Consider the following 17,786-nt stretch of genomic DNA (forward strand, 5'->3'; position numbering starts at 1 on the left):
TTTTTGGGCTAGGTGGTGGCTGCTGAGACTCCCCCTGACTTGCGGAGCCCTGTGCAATCAGATCCTTAACTGAACCTAAGGAGCTCGCTAGTTCTTGAACTGAGGAAAAAAGGTTCTTATACTGTTGCGAAGTTTCTTCTTCCACCAAATTTTTAATGCAGGATCTGCACATTGGTTTTTGCAAGATGGGCATTTCCTGGATGTCTCTAAGTGCCTAGTTTTGCCTGCAGATTTTTCCTGAAAAGGGATGAGAAAAAGAATTACCATCCCCCCTTTTTTTTTTTTTAATAAAATCACCCAGTGCTGCCACCACCAAAGAAAGGGCCTGGAACTAAGTGCCACCACCCCTTACGGTTAAACAGACCAAGAGCGTTAACCTGGACTGGTAACCACAGGCTCCCTCAGGGAGGAACAACAATAAACAGACTTAGACCCATTAGTGTAAGAATAAAGGCACCGCTGTACCCCTCTTACCTGGGCCTGACCGGTGCTTGCAGCGCCTGTTTCCGCTGGTGCTGTCTGTCTCTCCTCCATTGTAGAGCGCAGTCACGATAGTAGCCGGAGAACTCAGTTTTTTTAAATTTTCCCGGCCTCCCGCGTCATCATTGGGGGCCGGAAGTAGCACCGGTCACCTGACCTGCCCCGCAGACGCTGCGTTCCAGACGTCGGGAACCGCTGCGCCACGCCCCCCCAGGAAACGGCGTCACCGTGCGCGACGCACTCGCCGGCCGGGACCCGGAACTGAGAGGCAGAACACCGCCGACCTGCGGCAGTTACCGCTCGGCCACCAGGTCCTACCGCAGTTCCTGGGCACAAGGACACCCCCTCCCGGGAAGCCGAATGCTCCACTGAGCCGGAGCGCCTGGGGACTCCTGAACGCCCCCTCCCCGTGGAGAGGGGCCGGGATGGTCACTGCACAAAAACAAACAAAGGTAAGCCAGAACCCCTCCGCCTTGGAGAGAGCGCAGCTCCCTGGTTCCCTATGATGCTTCCACCATGGCGGAGGAAACACAATAACTGAGGCCATGGTGGAAGAGGAGGGATCTTAAAGGATCATGTGTGTTTCCTGAAAAATGGGCGGAGCTGCGCTCTCTCCAAGGTTGTCCTGAAAGGCGATAAGAGAAATAAATATTTTTTTACTTTTTACCATAATAAATATCCCCCAAAAATATATAAAAAAACATATTTTTTCCTCAGTTTAGGCCGATACGTATTCTTCTACATATTTTTCGTAAAAAAAAAATCGCAATAAACGTTTATTGATTGGTTTGCGCAAAAGTTATAGCGTTTACAAAATAGGGTGTATTTTTATGGCATTTTTATTAATATTTTTTTTTTACTAGTAATGGCGGCGATCAACGTTTTTTTTCGGTACTGCGACATTATGGCGGACACTTCGGACACTTTTGACACATTTTTGGGACCATTGGCATTTTTATAGTGATCAGTGCTATAAAAATGCATTGGATTACTATAAAAATGCCATTGGCAGGGAAGGGGTTAACACTAGGGGGCGAGGAAGGGGTTAAGTATGTTCACTGGGTGTGTTCTAACTGTAGTAGGGGGGGGGGGATGGACTCACTAGGGGAAATGACTGATCACTGTTCATACATTTCTCCCCTTACAGGACCGGGAGCTGTGTGTTTACACACACAGCTCCCGGTCCTCGCTCTGTAACGAGCAATCGCGGGTGCCCGGCGACGATCGTGCTCGCCGGGCACCCGCACGGGAAACAGAGACGAGCGGGGGGCGCGAGACGTTATTGTACGGGCTCTCGCGCAGGGGAGTCAACCTGCCGCTGTAGAACTACGGCGGCTGGTCTTTAAGTAGTTAATGAAGAGAGGAAATAGTTACCATTCCTGGGGAAAATGCTGCTCTACTTCCCCTCCAGTGCTGCTTACATAAACCAAGAATTTAGGGCCTAATCCTCAAAAACCCGGCGCAACGTAACTTTTGGCATTTAAGTTACACCGCCGCAAAATCTCTACCTAAGTGCCCGTTCCACAAAGCACTTACCTAGAAATTTTGAGCGGTGTAACTTAAATCCGTCCGGCGCAAGGCGTTCCTAATTTAATGGGGCGAGTCCCATTTAAATTAGGCGCGCTCCCGCGCCGGACGTACTGCGCATGCTCCCGACGTCATTTTCCAGACGTGCTTTGCGCGGTTTTAGGTTGCGCCGGGTTTTGAGAATCGCGACGGGCTTAAAAAAAAAAAAAAAACGAGTTGCGGCGGGAAAAAAATAAATAAAAAAAAAATGACAGCGACGCGGGGTAGAAGGGTCTGCTTTTACAAGGTGTAAACAGTTTAGGCCTTGTAAAAGCAGCCCTAAATTTGCGATAGCAAACTAATACTTACGGAGAAAAAACGAAGCGTAAAAGCTTCGTGGATCTCCGTAAGTGCTAATTTGCATACCCGACGCGGCATTTTCGACGAGAAATGCCCCCAGCGGCGGCCGCGGTACTGCATCCTAAGATCCGACAGTGTAAAACAATTACACCTGCCGGATCTTAGGAATATCTATGTGTAACTGATTCTGTGAATCAGTGGCATAGATAGAAACAGAGATACGACGGCGCATCAGTAGATACGCCGGCGTATCCCTTTTGTGGATTACCCCCTTAGTCTCATGATCTCTGCTAAAGGGGAGGATAGGCTAACCCTAATGCCGCGTACACACAACTGTTTTTTGGGTTCTAAAAAATTTCGTTTTTTTTTTAATATCATTAAAAACGATCGTGTTTAGGCTTCAGAGCATTTTTCACGATCTAAAAAATGGGAATTTTTTTTTTTCGAACAGCCTCTATTTTTTTCACGACGTTTTTAAGGTTGTAAAAAATGGTCGTGTGCGGGCTTTAACGACGTGAAAAAAACGTGCATGCTCAGAAGCAAGTTATGAGATGGGAGCGCTTGTTCTGGTAAAACTACCATTCGTAATGGAGTAAGCACATTCATCGCGCTGTAAAAGACAGAAAATCGCGAATCGCCTTTTACTAACATGGAATCAGCTAAAGCAGCCCAAAGGGTGGCGCCAACCGAATGGAACTTCCCCTTTATAGTGCCGTCGGACGTGTTGTACGTCACCGCGCTTTGCTAGAGCATTTTCACCATCATTTTCATCATCATGTGTAGGCAAGGCCGTTTTAATGATCGGGTTGAAAAAAAAAATCGTTTTTTCTAGACCCTTAAAACATAATTTTTTAGAACCCGAAAAACAGTCTTGTTTACGCGGCATCATTGTATCAGTGTAGGTTGCTAAGGTGTAGAAATTTTAGAACACGTGGGAATCTAAAGGTGCTGCACACCCCAAATATATTACAGAGAAAAATTTGAGAATCCCCAGGGAAGAAAAAGGTATCCATAAAGTTAAAGTATATAAAAAATATATATTTTATTGTACGTTGATTTAAATAAGACTAATGCCGCGTACACACGATCGGAATTTCCGATGGAAAAAGTCTGATGAATTCCATCAGAGTTTAGGTATATATTTTTCCGATGGAATTCCGTCAAAATTCCGATGTGATTTGGCCGGGCAAAAGTCCGATCGTGTGTACGGCGCATAAAGCCTATTTCTGATATTTGTTGCTTACAGGTTAAAATCCATATTTTTTGCTAGAAAATTACTTAGAACCCCCAAACATTATACTGTATATATTGTTTAAGCTGAGAATCTAGAGAATAAAATGGAATTGTTGCAACATTTTATGTCACACGGTATTTGTGTAGCGGTCTTTCAAACGCAATTTTTTGGGGAAAAAGACACTTTCATTCATTTAAAAAAAAAACTAAACTGTAAAATTATCCAAAATGTTTTGTATAACGTGAAAGATGATGTTACGCCGAGTAAATAGATACCAAACATGTCACACTTTGAAATTGCGCACGGTTCCTAAAAATCTCCATAGGCGATCCTTTAAAAACAATTAACGGTTACCAGGTTACAGTTATAGAGGAGGTCTAGTGCTAGAATTATTGCTCTCACTCTGACGATCGTGGCGATACCTCACATGTGTGATTTGAACACCATTTACATATGCGAGTGCGACTTGAATATGCATATTCTTTGCTGTGCGAGCTCGCAGGGACAGGGGCGCTTTAAAAATAAACATTTTTTTTCTTATTTAATTTAATTTTTTTACATTGTGTTTTTAAAAATAAATACATTTTGATCACTTTTATTGCTGTCACAAGAATGTAAACATCCCTTGTGACAGTAATAGGTGGTGACAGGTACTCTTTATGGAGGGATCGGGGGTCTAAAAGACCTCCAATATCTCCTTTTCACGTCAATGTATTCAGATCGCCAAAAACAACGATTCTCAATACTGTATTTTTTTTTTAAACCGGCGCCATTGGCAGCTAAGTAAACCAGAAGTGACGCCGTGACGCCGCTTCCGTGTTTACATACAGGAGACTGGAACAAGGCCATTTCCTGGCTTCGTTACAGTCTGTCTCCAGGCGCCGGAGGTGGCGGATTGGGTCTCCCGGTGGGACGGGAGGCTCGGTAAGAGTGGCGGAAGGAGGCTGGGGGGGTGTCCCCTCCCACTCCTCTGGTATAACAGCCGAGCGGCTTTTAGCCGCATCAGTTGTTATCCCTGGAAAGCTGATCGCCCGCTCTAAAAAAACAGTCCCGGAATGATGCCTGCAGGTGCAGGCATCATCCCGCTATAACCCGCTAAAGCCGAGGCCGCATATATATATATATATATATATATATATATATACACGTACGGTCGGTGCGAAGGGGTTAAAAAATATGAGCTCTGGTTATAAAACACTTCCCATTTGGCCCAACAGCCTTGACAACAATAATATTTTTACAGGCAGATACACTACTACATTGATGGATAACAGTGTTGATCCTGCACTAGAGAAAGCACCTTCGCTCTTTTGGTCGAAACCCGTAGGGCAGGAGTGGCAAGCTCAAATTCTTAGGGGGCCGCATCAGCAGTATGGTTACCCTCAAAGGGCCAGGTGCGCTACGTATACAGTGCATGGGTCAGGATTGCGCTACGTATACAGTGCAGGGGTCAGGATTGCGCTACGTATACAGTGCATGGGTCAGGATTGCGCTACGTATACAGTGTATGGGTCAGGATTGCGCTACGCATACAGTGCAGGGGTCAGGATTGCGCTACGTATACAGTGCATGGGTCAGGATTGCGCTACGTATACAGTGCAGGGGTCAGGATTGCGCTACGTATACAGTGCATGGGTCAGGATTGCGCTACGTATACAGTGAATGGGTCAGTATTGCGCTACGTATACAGTGCAGGGGTCAGGATTGCGCTACATATACAGTGCAGGGGTCAGGATTGCGCTACGTATACAGTGAATGGGTCAGTATTGCGCTACGTATACAATGCAGGGGTCAGGATTGCGCTACGTATACAGTGCAGGGGTCAGGATTGCGCTACGTATACAGTGCATGGGTCAGGATTGAGCTACGTATACAGTGCAGGGGTCAGGATTGCGCTACGTATATAGTGCATGGGTCAGGATTGCCACCTCCTGTCTACAAGCTCTCCAGCGATGGCTGCATGCTATTTCTCAGGGCAGCCATGGCGACAGTGATTGACCTGCGTAACGTGCAACAACCCAACCACTTGTAGTGAGTGGGGCATATAATGAACGTTTTGAGATTATAACCTGTGCTGTTCAAATGTAGATAATTGATTTAAAACTGAAAATATTGCATTCGGCCACTAGATGGGGCTAAGTAACATAGGAATTTCCTATAATGCTTAGCTCCATCCAGTAAATAAATGAGGTATTTTCTTTTTAGACTATTTACGTTTTTTTTTTTACCCATTTTTACGGAAAAAATGTATTTGCACTTTCACTGGGTGTGTGAGTTCTTTATGAATGAACCCCCTGTTGACAAAACCTTGTCTTAATGCAATTCTAGGATATATACAATTAATATTATAATATTTGCTAAAAAAACATGTCCAATAAATTAAAAAATGATAATTAAAAATCAAGGGCCAGATTCACAGAAAAAGTACGCCGGAGTATCTACTGATACTCCGGCGTACTTTTAAATTTGCCGCGTCGTATCTTTATTTGTCATTCACAAACCAATATACGACGGCTTTAGGCTAAGATCCGACAGGCGTACGGCTTTGTACGCCTTCGGATCTTAGGTGTAATTCTCCGGCGGCCGCTGGGTGGAGTTTGCGTCGTTTTCCAGCGTCGGGTATGCAAATTAGCTGATTATGGCGATCCACTAAGGTACGCGCGTTCGTCGCATCCTCTTACGTCGGTTTTTCGCGTCGTAAAGTTAAGAGTGCTATTTACATGGGGTAAAATTACTCCTCCATGTTAAAGTATGGCCGTCGTTGCCGCGTCGAATTTAAATTTTTTTTTTTTTGCGTAAGACGTCCGGGAATACGAAATTACATTACGCACGTCGCCGTTCAAAAAACACTTTGGGGCGCCGTAATTTCGCGCAAAGCACGGCGGGAAAATTGCGAACGGAGCATGCGCAGAACATTTGGCGCGGGAGCGCGCCTAATTTAAATGGTACACGCCCCATTTGAATTAGGCGGGCTTGCGCCGACGGCTTTACGTTACCCCGCCGTAAGTTTACACGCAAGTGCTTGGTGAATCAGGCACTTGCGCTGAAAACTTGCGGCGGTGTAACTTAAAGACGTTACGTTACGCCGCCGCAAATATCTATGAATCTGGCCCCAAATTTCTTTAGGAATTTAGACCAAACTGTATTCTGCTATATGTCTTTGATAAGCAAAACCCCAATATTAGTCGCTTTGCCCGTCCGGGAGGTGGTCCGCAAGGGGTTAAAACAAAAAAAATGCCAAGTTAAAACGAATTTGCCCTTTAAAAAAAGAAACAGCAAAACCAGTTTCTGCAGCAATTTTCGTCTTCAATCCAGCAGTACTTTTTTCTACCAGTAGATGTCCTCGGTCTGATGGCCAATATGATTTATTCAACTTCTTCTGAGCCCAGTTTCTTTTGGAACTGCCCAGGCCCTGTGATTGGACAGTGAAAGGAGAACCAGCACAGCGATGAGCTCATCTCTGCTGTGGTGTAGTCAGATGTATTTCCCCTCTGCCCAGGATCTGGTTATGAATGTAGAAGGTCTCCAGCGAGTGAAATTTAATCTCTTTGCTTTCTTCAGAGGGAAAAACAGGAAATGTCATTTATTTCACATTTTAAACAGACGCAGCAGCAGAATCATCATCACCACAGAAAAACAAGTCCCAGAGAAGATCAAATCCGCAGATGTCAAGTGGCTGAACATGCCGTGCGAGAGAGGCCTCGCTCTTCTGGGGACCACACCGGATTCCATAAGTGATCTATTACTTTTCTGATCTCTTCCAATACGAATAAAATCGATCTATAGTTAACTCATGCGATCGACATGCCCACTGCTCTACTGATATTGTCCACTGTCCTACTGACACCAACCTCTGTCCTCCTGACACCAACCTCTGTCCTACTGACACCAACCTCTGTCCTACTGACACCAACCTCTGTCCTACTGACACCAACCTCTGCCCTACTGACACCAACCTCTGTCCTACTGACACCAACCTCTGTCCTACTGACACCAACCTCTGTCCTATTGACACCAACCACTGTCCTACTGACACCAACCACTGTCCTACTGACACCAACCTCTGTCCTACTGACACCAACCTCTGTCCTACTGACACCAACCTCTGTCCTATTGACACCAACCACTGTCCTACTGACACCAACCACTGTCCTACTGACACCAACCTCTGTCCTACTGACACCAATCTCTGTCCTACTGACACCAATCTCTGTCCTACTGACACCAACCTCTGTCCTACTGACACCAACCTCTGCCCTACTGACACCAACCTCTGTCCTACTGACACCAACCTCTGTCCTACTGACACCAACCTCTATCCTACTGACACGTCCACTGATCTACTGATATTGTCCACTGTCCTACTGACACCAACCTCTGTCCTACTGACACCAACCTCTGTCCTGCTGACACCAACCTCTGTCGGGCTGACACCAACCTCTGTCCTGCTGACACCAACCTCTGTCCTGCTGACACCAACCTCTGTCCTACTGACACCAACCTCTGTCCTGATGACACATCCACTGCTCTACTCCTACTAACAACAACCTCTGTCCTACTGACACCAACCTCTTAACCTACTTGCATACCCACTTCTCTACTGATACTCTCCACAGTCCTACTGACACCAACCTCTGTCCTACTGACACCATCTACTGTCCAACCAACACCAACCTCTGCCCTACTGACATGTCCACTGCTCTACTGACTGACACTATCCACTGTCCTACTGACACCAACCTCTGTCCTACTGACACCAACCTCTGTCCTACTGACACCAACCTCTGTCCTACTGACACCAACCTCTGTCCTACTAACAACAACCTCTGTCCTACTGACACCAACCTCTGTCCTACTAACAACAACCTCTGTCCTACTGACACCAACCTCTGTCCTACTGACACCAACCTCTGTCCTACTGACACGTCCACTGCTCTACTGATATTGTCCACTGTCCTACTGACACCAACCTCTGTCCTACTGACATGTCCACTGCTCTACTGATATTGTCCACTGTCCTACTGACACCAACCTCTGTCCTACTGACACCAACCTCTGTCCTGATGACACCAACCTCTGTCCTACTGACACCAACCTCTGTCCTACTGACACCAACCTCTGTCCTACTGACACCAACCTCTGTCCTACTGACATCAACCTCTGTCCTACTGACACCAACCTCTGTCCTACTGACAACAACCTCTGTCCTACTGACACCAACCTCTGTCCTACTGACACCAACCTCTGTCCTACTGACAACAACCTCTGTCCTACTGACACCAACCTCTGTCCTACTGACAACAACCTCTGTCCTACTGACACCAACCTCTGTCCTACTGACATCAACCTCTGTCCTACTGACACCAACCTCTGTCCTACTGACAACAACCTCTGTCCTACTGACACCAACCTCTGTCCTACTGACATCAACCTCTGTCCTACTGACACCAACCTCTGTCCTACTGACACCAACCTCTGTCCTACTGACACCAATCTCTGTCCTACTAACAACAACCTCTGTCCTACTCACACCAACCTCTGTCCTCCTGACACCAACCTCTGTCCTACTGACACCAACCTCTGTCCTGATGACACATCCACTGCTCTACTCCTACTAACAACAACCTCTGTCCTACTGACACCAACCTCTGTCCTACTGACACCAACCTCTGTCCTACTGACACCAACCTCTGTCCTGATGACACATCCACTGCTCTACTCCTACTAACAGCAACCTCTGTCCTACTGACACCAACCTCTTAACCTACTTGCATACCCACTTCTCTACTGATACTCTCCACTGTCCTACTGACACCAACCCCTGTCCTACTGACACCATCCACTGTCCAACTAACACCAACCTCTGTCCTACTGACACCAACCACTGTCCTACTGACATGTCCACTGCTCTACTGACTGACACTATCCACTGTCCTACTGACACCAACCTCTGTCCTGCTGACACGTCCACTGCTCTACTCCTACTGACAACAACCTCTGTCCTACTGACACCATCTACTGTCCTACTAACACCAACCTCTGTCCTACTGACATGTCCACTGCTCTACTGCCAGACACCATCTACTGTTCTACTGACACCAATCTCTGCCCTACTGACATGTCCACTGTCCTACTGACACCAACCTCTGTCCTACTGACATGTCCACTGCTCTACTGACAGACACCATCTACGTTCCTACTGACACCAACCTCGCCCTAAATGACATGTCCACTGTCCTACTGACACCAACTTCTGTCCTACTGACATGTCCACTGTCCTACTGACACCAACCTCTGTCCTACTGACACCAACTTCTGTCCTACTGACATGTCCACTGTCCTACTGACACCAACCTCTGTCCTACTGACACCAACTTCTGTCCTACTGACATGTCCACTGTCCTACTGACACCAACCCCTGTCCTACTGACACATCCAGTGCTCTACTGACACTGTATACATACACACACAGACGCATTGTGGTGCACACCCTAATGCAATAGGCTACACACACCTATGGGTATTGGTCACATCTCTGTCTCCACCTTGTAGCCTCATCATCTGATTGCTCAAAATACACTCATATTCATGAACAAAGCATCTTAGCATCAATAAATGCTAAACGATCGATACATTTCCGCACTGGCCAATCGACCCAAATCTAAAACGATCGGGAGGGAAGTTATGGCGTTTTGATTGTTTGCAGATTTGACTGTTTTGATTAAATCAAACATAGATTGGAAAAGAACATGAAAGCATGCGTGGCCCTCGTGGGTGCTGCATTGATGGGCTTTTGCTGGAGCCAGAATGGCTTCTTGCCCCATACATGTTAATGAGGAACTTCACTCCCCTATGTTATGTGTTGCCCTCTTGTTTTTTATTGCTGGGATATCCACAAATGCCCTACAGTTTCAGTGGTGCTCTGTAGGGATCCATGGTCCTGCTACTGCTCACCCAATCCCAAACCCCCATTTTCTTCTCCAACACCACTGGGAGCCGGCCACTTGTCGGTATGGTTCCTCTATCGAGATGGTTCCTGTAAGGACTGCGCAGGCGCAATCCTTGCCGACGGAAATCTCTGAACCTCGGGTGGCATCCAGGCCACTTCCCTCAAATTCCACGGCGCCCTGGAGGTTCGGTGATTTCCGTCGGCAAGGATTGCGCCTGCGCAGTCCTAACAGGAACCATCTCGATAGCCGGAACCATATCGTCAGATCACCGGCAGTCTATTTTGGATCCTTGCAGTGCCTTTCCCTCCTGATGATGTTCATACACCACGGTGTGTCATCAGAGGGGCGAATGAAAGAACCAGGAAGAGAGCGCTGGCCAACTGATGATGCACCATCCAGTGGGGTACCCCAAGGTCCCCTGGGATGTGTAAAGTAAGTAACCAAGGAGACTATGTACAACTGAATACACCACTCCCCCCTAGATGAGAACACAGCAAGTGTACCCCAAAAAAAGGTAATTAAAAAATATTGATTTGCTGGAGGGGCGGTGGTTTGGAATAATTGTCAGAAAGTGGGTAGGGCTACTTGAATTTGGAATGCAAAAGCAAACTGAAGCCTCTGATGAAGCTTCTGATAAAGCCTTTCATGAAACCTCAGAAAATGTCTCTGATAAAACCTCTGATGAAGCCTTTGATGAAACCTCTGATGAAGCCTTTAATGGAACCTCTGATGAAGCCTCTGATGAAAACTCTGATGAAGCCTCTGATGAAGCCTGAAGCCTCGGATGAAACCTCTGACGAAGCCTTTGATGAAGCCTCCAATGAAGGTTGATGCCTCTGATGAAGCCTCCGATGAAGGTTGAAGCCTCTGATGAAGCCTCCAATGAAGGTTGATGCCTCTGATAAAGCCTCTGATGAAGCCTCCAATAAAGGTTGATGCCTCTGATGAAGCCTCCGATGAAGGTTGAAGCCTCCAATGAAGGTTGATGCCTCTGATAAAGCCTCTGATGAAGCCTCCAATAAAGGTTGATGCCTCTGATGAAGCCTCCGATGAAGGTTGATGCCTCTGATGAAGCCTCCGATAAAGGTTGATGCCTCTGATGAAGCCTCCAATGAAGGTTGATGCCTCTGATAAAGCCTCCAATGAAGGTTGAAGCCTCTGATGAAACCTCAGATGAAGGTTGACGCCTCTGATGAAGCCTCCAATGAAGGTTGATGCCTCTGATAAAGCCTCTGATGAAGCCTCCAATAAAGGTTGATGCCTCTGATGAAGCCTCCGATGAAGGTTGAAGCCTCCAATGAAGGTTGATGTCTCTGATAAAGCCTCTGATGAAGCCTCCAATAAAGGTTGATGCCTCTGATAAAGCCTCCAATAAAGGTTGATGCCTCTGATGAAGCCTCCGATGAAGTTTGAAGCCTCTGATGAAGCCTCCAATGAAGGTTGATGCCTCTGATAAAGCCTCCAATGAAGGTTGAAGCCTCTGACGAAACCTCAAATGAAGCCTTTGATGACCGTTGAAGCCTCTTATGAAACATTTGATGAACGTTGAAGTTTTTGATGAAACCTCTGATCCCCATCACTGGTCAGTGGGAAGAATAGTGCCCCATTACTGGCGTCAGTGGGAAATGTAGTGTGCCATTATTGGTAACAGTGAGAGAAATAGAGACCTATCATCGGTCTTTGTGGGAGGAATAGTGGCCCATCATTGGTGTCGGTGGGAGGAATAGTGCCCCATTATTGGTGTCAGTGACTTATCAGGGTCACATTCTTAGCTAGATTCAGGATGGCGAGCGCATACTTGCGGCGGCGTAGCGTATGGCATTTACACTATGCCGCCGTAATTTAGCGAGGCAAGTACATGATTCACAAAGTACTTGCCTGCTAAGTTACGGCGGCGTAGCGTAAATGCGGCGGGCGTAAGTGCGCCTCATTTAAAATAGGCTGAGGGGGCGTGTTTTATGCTAATTTGGGTTGACCTCACGTTTTTTACATTTTTGTTAAACTGCGCATGCGCCGGGCGCCTACATTTCCCATTGCGAATTGCGGCTAAGTACGCCGCACGGGCCTATTGATTTCGACGTGGACGTAAACTACGTAAATCCCGATTCGCGGACGACTTACGCAAACGACGTAAAAAATTTGAATCTCGCGGCGGGAACGGCGGCCATACTTAACATTACTATTCCACTAGGGCCTAGCTCTAACTTTACGCGGCCTATCTCTTACGTAAACGGCGTAAAAGTACTGCGTCGGCCGGGCATACGTTCGTGAATCGGCGTATCTACTAATTTGCATAATCTACGCCGACCGCAATGGAAGCGCCACCTAGCGGCCATCCAAAATATTGCAATCTAAGATAGGACGGCGCAAGCCGTCGTATCTTAAATATGTTTAAGCGTATCTCTGTTTGAGCATACGCTTAAACATAGGTCGGCGTAGATTCTGAGTTAGGCCGACTTATCTACTGATAAGTCGGCCTAACTCTTTCTGAATCTACCACATTGGCTCCATCATGTCAGGCTCTATCTCTTTGGCCTCCAGCAAGTCTGCACATGCGCAGAACCATCTCCCTTCCATCTGTCAGTCACTCACACTCTCGATAGACGTAGCAGTGCACGCAGAACGCAGTAGGCGTGGCCTGACGTTTGATTGACACCTTCTTTCAAAGCTTCGCCTAGCTCGTCACTCTCATTGTCTCTCCTAGTGCAAGACACGCCCCTAAAACGCCTACTGCGTGGGAGGAGCTCAACCCAAACCCGTTCCTCCTCCCACGTCTATTGCCTTGACGTCGCACCGAAAAAGGGGCGGACCCATCACAATTGACAGACAGACTAACCAATAGCCTTTCACGAACTGGAGTCATCTACACCAATAGGTATTGCGAACTCAAAGCAAAGGGGAGGAGCCTCGAAGTTGACAGCCCTCTCAACAAATCAAATTCCCAGTTGAGCCTGCGAGCGAGAGAATAAAGTGCCTTGACGTAGGCTGGACAAAAAAAGAAGGCGGTGCTAAGCGAAGATCGACAGCCTTCGCGACCAATCATTTTCAACAAGTTGCTTTTCGCCAACGAATCCGGTCACAGGGGCTAGATTGGCAGTTGCCTGGGCCAACCAGGTTCCCGGCTCGGATTTTCCGCGCCAATCGGGCCGAGCGGCTGAGGCGGCGGGGCGGAGCTGCGGGCCGTGGCGAGGTTTGCGTGCGCGGCGGGGGTCTGTGAGGAGATTTGTGCGGCGGCGGTGAAGAACAATAATAATAAATAATAAAGAGGGGGAGATATCGCCGCCCGGTGCCGGTGAGCGGGGTCCTCCCCACCCTCCAGGTGGAAGCGGGGTCTTCGTAGCGTCTTCTCCCCCCTCCTCCGTCTCCTAGGCCTCTCTCCGGCCTGCAGAGGGGGAGAAAGGGTGACCGGAGGCCGCACCTCAGAGAGCCCCCTCCCCCCCCGGGGACAGCGCCGGCTTCTTCCCTTATACAGGTAATCCAGGGGGACTACAGGTCCCAGCATGCTCTGGGGGAGGGGGGCTCACTGTACTGTCTGGGTCTGATAATAATCCTCCCCCCCCGCCTGTGTTTACATTCTGCATCCCCCTCCCCCACCCCTCACATTACCAGGAGGCCTCAGATTGGAATACAGAGCAGGAGGGTCCCACCATATCCCCCATTACTTCCATAAGTGAGTGTCAGCTCTTCTGCCCAGGAGAGTCCCACCATATCCCCCATTACTTCCATAAGTGAGTGTCAGCTCTTCTGCCCAGGACAGTCCCACCACATCCCCCATCTACCCCACAGATGAGTGTCAGCTCTTCTGCCCAGGAGGGTCCCACCATATCCCCCATTACTTCCATAAGTGAGTGTCAGCTCTTCTGCCCAGGAGGGTCCCACCATACCCCCCCCATTACTTCCATAAGTGAGTGTCAGCTCTTCTGCCCAGGAGGGTCCCACCATATCCCCCCCCATTACTTCCATAAGTGAGTGTCAGCTCTTCTGCCCAGGAAGGTCCCACCATATCCCCCCCCATTACTTCCATAAGTGAGTGTCAGCTCTTCTGCCCAGGACAATCCCACCACATCCCCCCATCCCTTCTACAGATAAGTGTCAGCTCTTCTGCCCAGTAGGGTCCCACCATATCCCCCATCTATTCCACAGATGAGTGTCGGCTCTTCTGCCCAGGAGAGTCCCACCACATCTACCATCTATTCCACAGATGAGTGTCAGCTCTTCTGCCCAGGAGAGTCCCACCACATCCCCCATCTATTCTACAGATGAGTGTCAGCTCTTCTGCCCAGGACAATCCCACCACATCCCCCATCTATCCCACAGATGAGTGTCAGCTCTTCTGCCCAGGAGAGTCCCACCACATCCCCCATCTATTCTACAGATGAGTGTCAGCTCTTCTGCCCAGGAGAGTCCCACCACATCCCCCATCCCTTACATAAGTGAGTGTCAGCTCTTCTGCCCAGGACAATCCCACCACATCCCCCATCTATCCCACAGATGAGTGTCAGCTCTTCTGCCCAGGACAATCCCACCACATCCCCCATTCCTTCTACAGATGAGTGTCAGCTCTTCTGCCCAGGACAATCCCAACACATCCCCCATCTATTCCACAGATGAGTGTCAGCTCTTCTGCCCAGGACAATCCCACCACATCCCCCATCTATTCCACAGATGAGTGTCAGCTCTTCTGCCCAGGAGAATCCCACCACATCCCCCATCTATCCCACAGATGAGTGTCAGCTCTTCTGCCCAGGAGAATCCCACCACATCCCCCATCTATTCCACAGATGAGTGTCAGCTCTTCTGCCCAGGACAGTCCCACCACATCCCCCATCCCTTCTACAGATGAGTGTCAGCTCTTCTGCTCAGGAGAGTCCCACCACATCCCCCATCTATCCCACAGATGAGTGTCAGCTCTTCTGCTCAGGAGAGTCCCACCACATCCCCCATCTATTCCACAGATGATTGTCAGCTCTTCTGCCCAGGAGAGTCCCACCACACCCCCCCCATTCCTTCCACAGATGAGTGTCAGCTCTTCTGCCCAGGAGAGTCCCAGCACATCCCCCATCTATTCCACAGATGAGTGTCAGCTCTTCTGCCCAGAAATGTCCCACCACATCCCCCATCTATTCCACAGATGAGTGTCAGCTCTTCTGCCCAGGAGAGTCCCACCACATCCCCCATCTATTCCACAGATGAGTGTCAGCTCTTCTGCCCAGGAGAGTCCCACCACATCCCCCATCTATTCCACAGATGAGTGTCAGCTCTTCTGCCCAGGAGAGTCCCACCACATCCCCCCATCTATTCCACAGATGAGTGTCAGCTCTTCTGCCCAGGAGAGTCCCACCACATCCCCCATCTATTCTACAGATGAGTGTCAGCTCTTCTGCCCAGGAGGGTCCCACCATATATCCCCCATTACTTCCATAAGTGAGTGTCAGCTCTTCTGCCCAGGACAATCCCAGCACATCCCCCATCTATTCCACAGATGAGTGTCAGCTCTTCTGCCCAGGAGAGTCCCACCACATCCCCCCCATCTATTCCACAGATGAGTGTCAGCTCTTCTGCCCAGGACAGTCCCACCACATCCCCCCCATCTATTCCACAGATGAGTGTCAGCTCTTCTGCCCAGGAGAGTCCCACCACATCCCCCCATCCCTTCTACAGATGAGTGTCAGCTCTTCTGCCCAGGAGAGTCCCACCACATCCCCCCATTCCTTCTACAGATGAGTGTCAGCTCTTCTGCCCAGGACAATCCCACCACAACCCTTCTACAAACGAGTGTCAGCTCTTCTGCCCAGGAGAGTCCCACCACATCCCCCATCCCTTCTACATATGAGTGTCAGCTCTTCTGCCCAGGACAGTCCCACCACATCCCCCCATTCCTTCTACAGATGAGTGTCAGCTCTTCTGCCCAGGAAAATCCCACCAAATCGCCCCATCCCTTCTACAGATGAGTGTCAGCTCTTCTGCCCAGGACAGTCCCACCACATCCCCCATCTATTCCACAGATGAGTGTCAGCTCTTCTGCCCAGGACAGTCCCACCACATCCCCCATCTATCCCACAGATGAGTGTCAGCTCTTCTGCCCAGGACAGTCCCACCACATCCCCCATCTATCCCACAGATGAGTGTCAGCTCTTCTGCCCAGGAGAGTCCCACCACATCCCCCATTACTTCCACAGATGATTGTCAGCTTTTCTGCCCAACAGTCTTACCATAATCCCATCGGATCCTGCATCCATACAGTGCTTGGCCTTCTTATGAGTAGATTGTCCGTTCTTCTGCCGAGTAGAGTGTCACTACCCCATCCTGCACCCCTTGTACACATATTGTTCTTATGAGCAGATTGTCAGTTTTTCTGCCCATAAGAGTCCCACCATCATCCCACCAGATCCCACACCCCTTCTACAGCACTCAGCCACCCTGAGGGTAGATTGTCAGCTCTTCTGCCCAGGATCATGAGATCCTGGATCCCTTCTACAGCACTCAGCCATCCAGAGGGTAGATTGTCAGCTCTTCTGCCCAGGATCATTAGATCCTGCATCCTTTCTATAGCACTCAGCCATCCAGAGGGTAGATTGTCAGCTCTTCTGCCCAGCAGAGTCTCGCCATCATCCCATCAGATCCCACATCCCTTCTAGAGAACTGAGCCCTCCTGAGTAGATTGTCAGCTCCTATGCTAACCTGATCTAGGTTGCAGCTGAAAAGGGGGCGTCCTAATCCTCCCCTGTAATGTGTACATCTCATCTCCGAGCCGTTTCCAAAGGAGGGAGATTGCAAGCTCTTTAGCCCAACATGCATTCATAATTCCTCATCCCACCACTGTTTACATCTTGCCTATCCCCTCCCCCAGCTTCTACAATGTCTGTAATAGCTCAGCCTCTTCTCCAGGTCTCTGACTCTCCCACAAATAATTGTTTTCTTTTCCCACTAGCTGGATGTGACCATTCCCTGACCATACATTTGCCCTTTTCTTCCAGTTTTGAGTCTTTTTTTTTCCCACAGAGCTTACACAACCAGGTCTAGATTACAAGCTCTTCTGCCAAGCATTCTCTATCTGTGTGTAGGCCGATGGTCAATGCAGATAATGTACAAATGTGTTTTAGTATTATTTTGCATGACCTTTCGCTCGGCTCTAGATTGAATGCTCTGGGGGGGGAGGGGGGGGGGGGTCTCACTTTACCGTTACCCGTCTGCAATGTGATGATAATCCCCTCTGTGCTTCAGTTACACTTCTGTATGCACAGCCTTTGGATACC

General features: G+C 48.7%; 1 protein-coding gene across 2 annotated transcripts in view; it reads left to right on the top strand.

The window, feature by feature from the left end:
• The first annotated feature begins 13,693 nt into the window (after positions 1–13,693).
• The window catches only part of SMAD2 (SMAD family member 2), a 125,838-nt gene continuing 121,745 nt past the window's right edge, over positions 13,694–17,786 (top strand). The window contains exon 1 of one of the 2 annotated variants that reach the window (XM_040336628.1): positions 13,694–14,002. The gene's annotated coding sequence lies outside the window, so the exon portion shown is untranslated. The remainder of the gene's footprint in view (positions 14,003–17,786) is intronic. The other variant, XM_040336622.1, reaches the window with a different exon arrangement.

This window comes from Rana temporaria, chromosome 1 (genome assembly GCF_905171775.1).
Source record: "Rana temporaria chromosome 1, aRanTem1.1, whole genome shotgun sequence".
Lineage (NCBI taxonomy): Eukaryota > Metazoa > Chordata > Amphibia > Anura > Ranidae > Rana > Rana temporaria.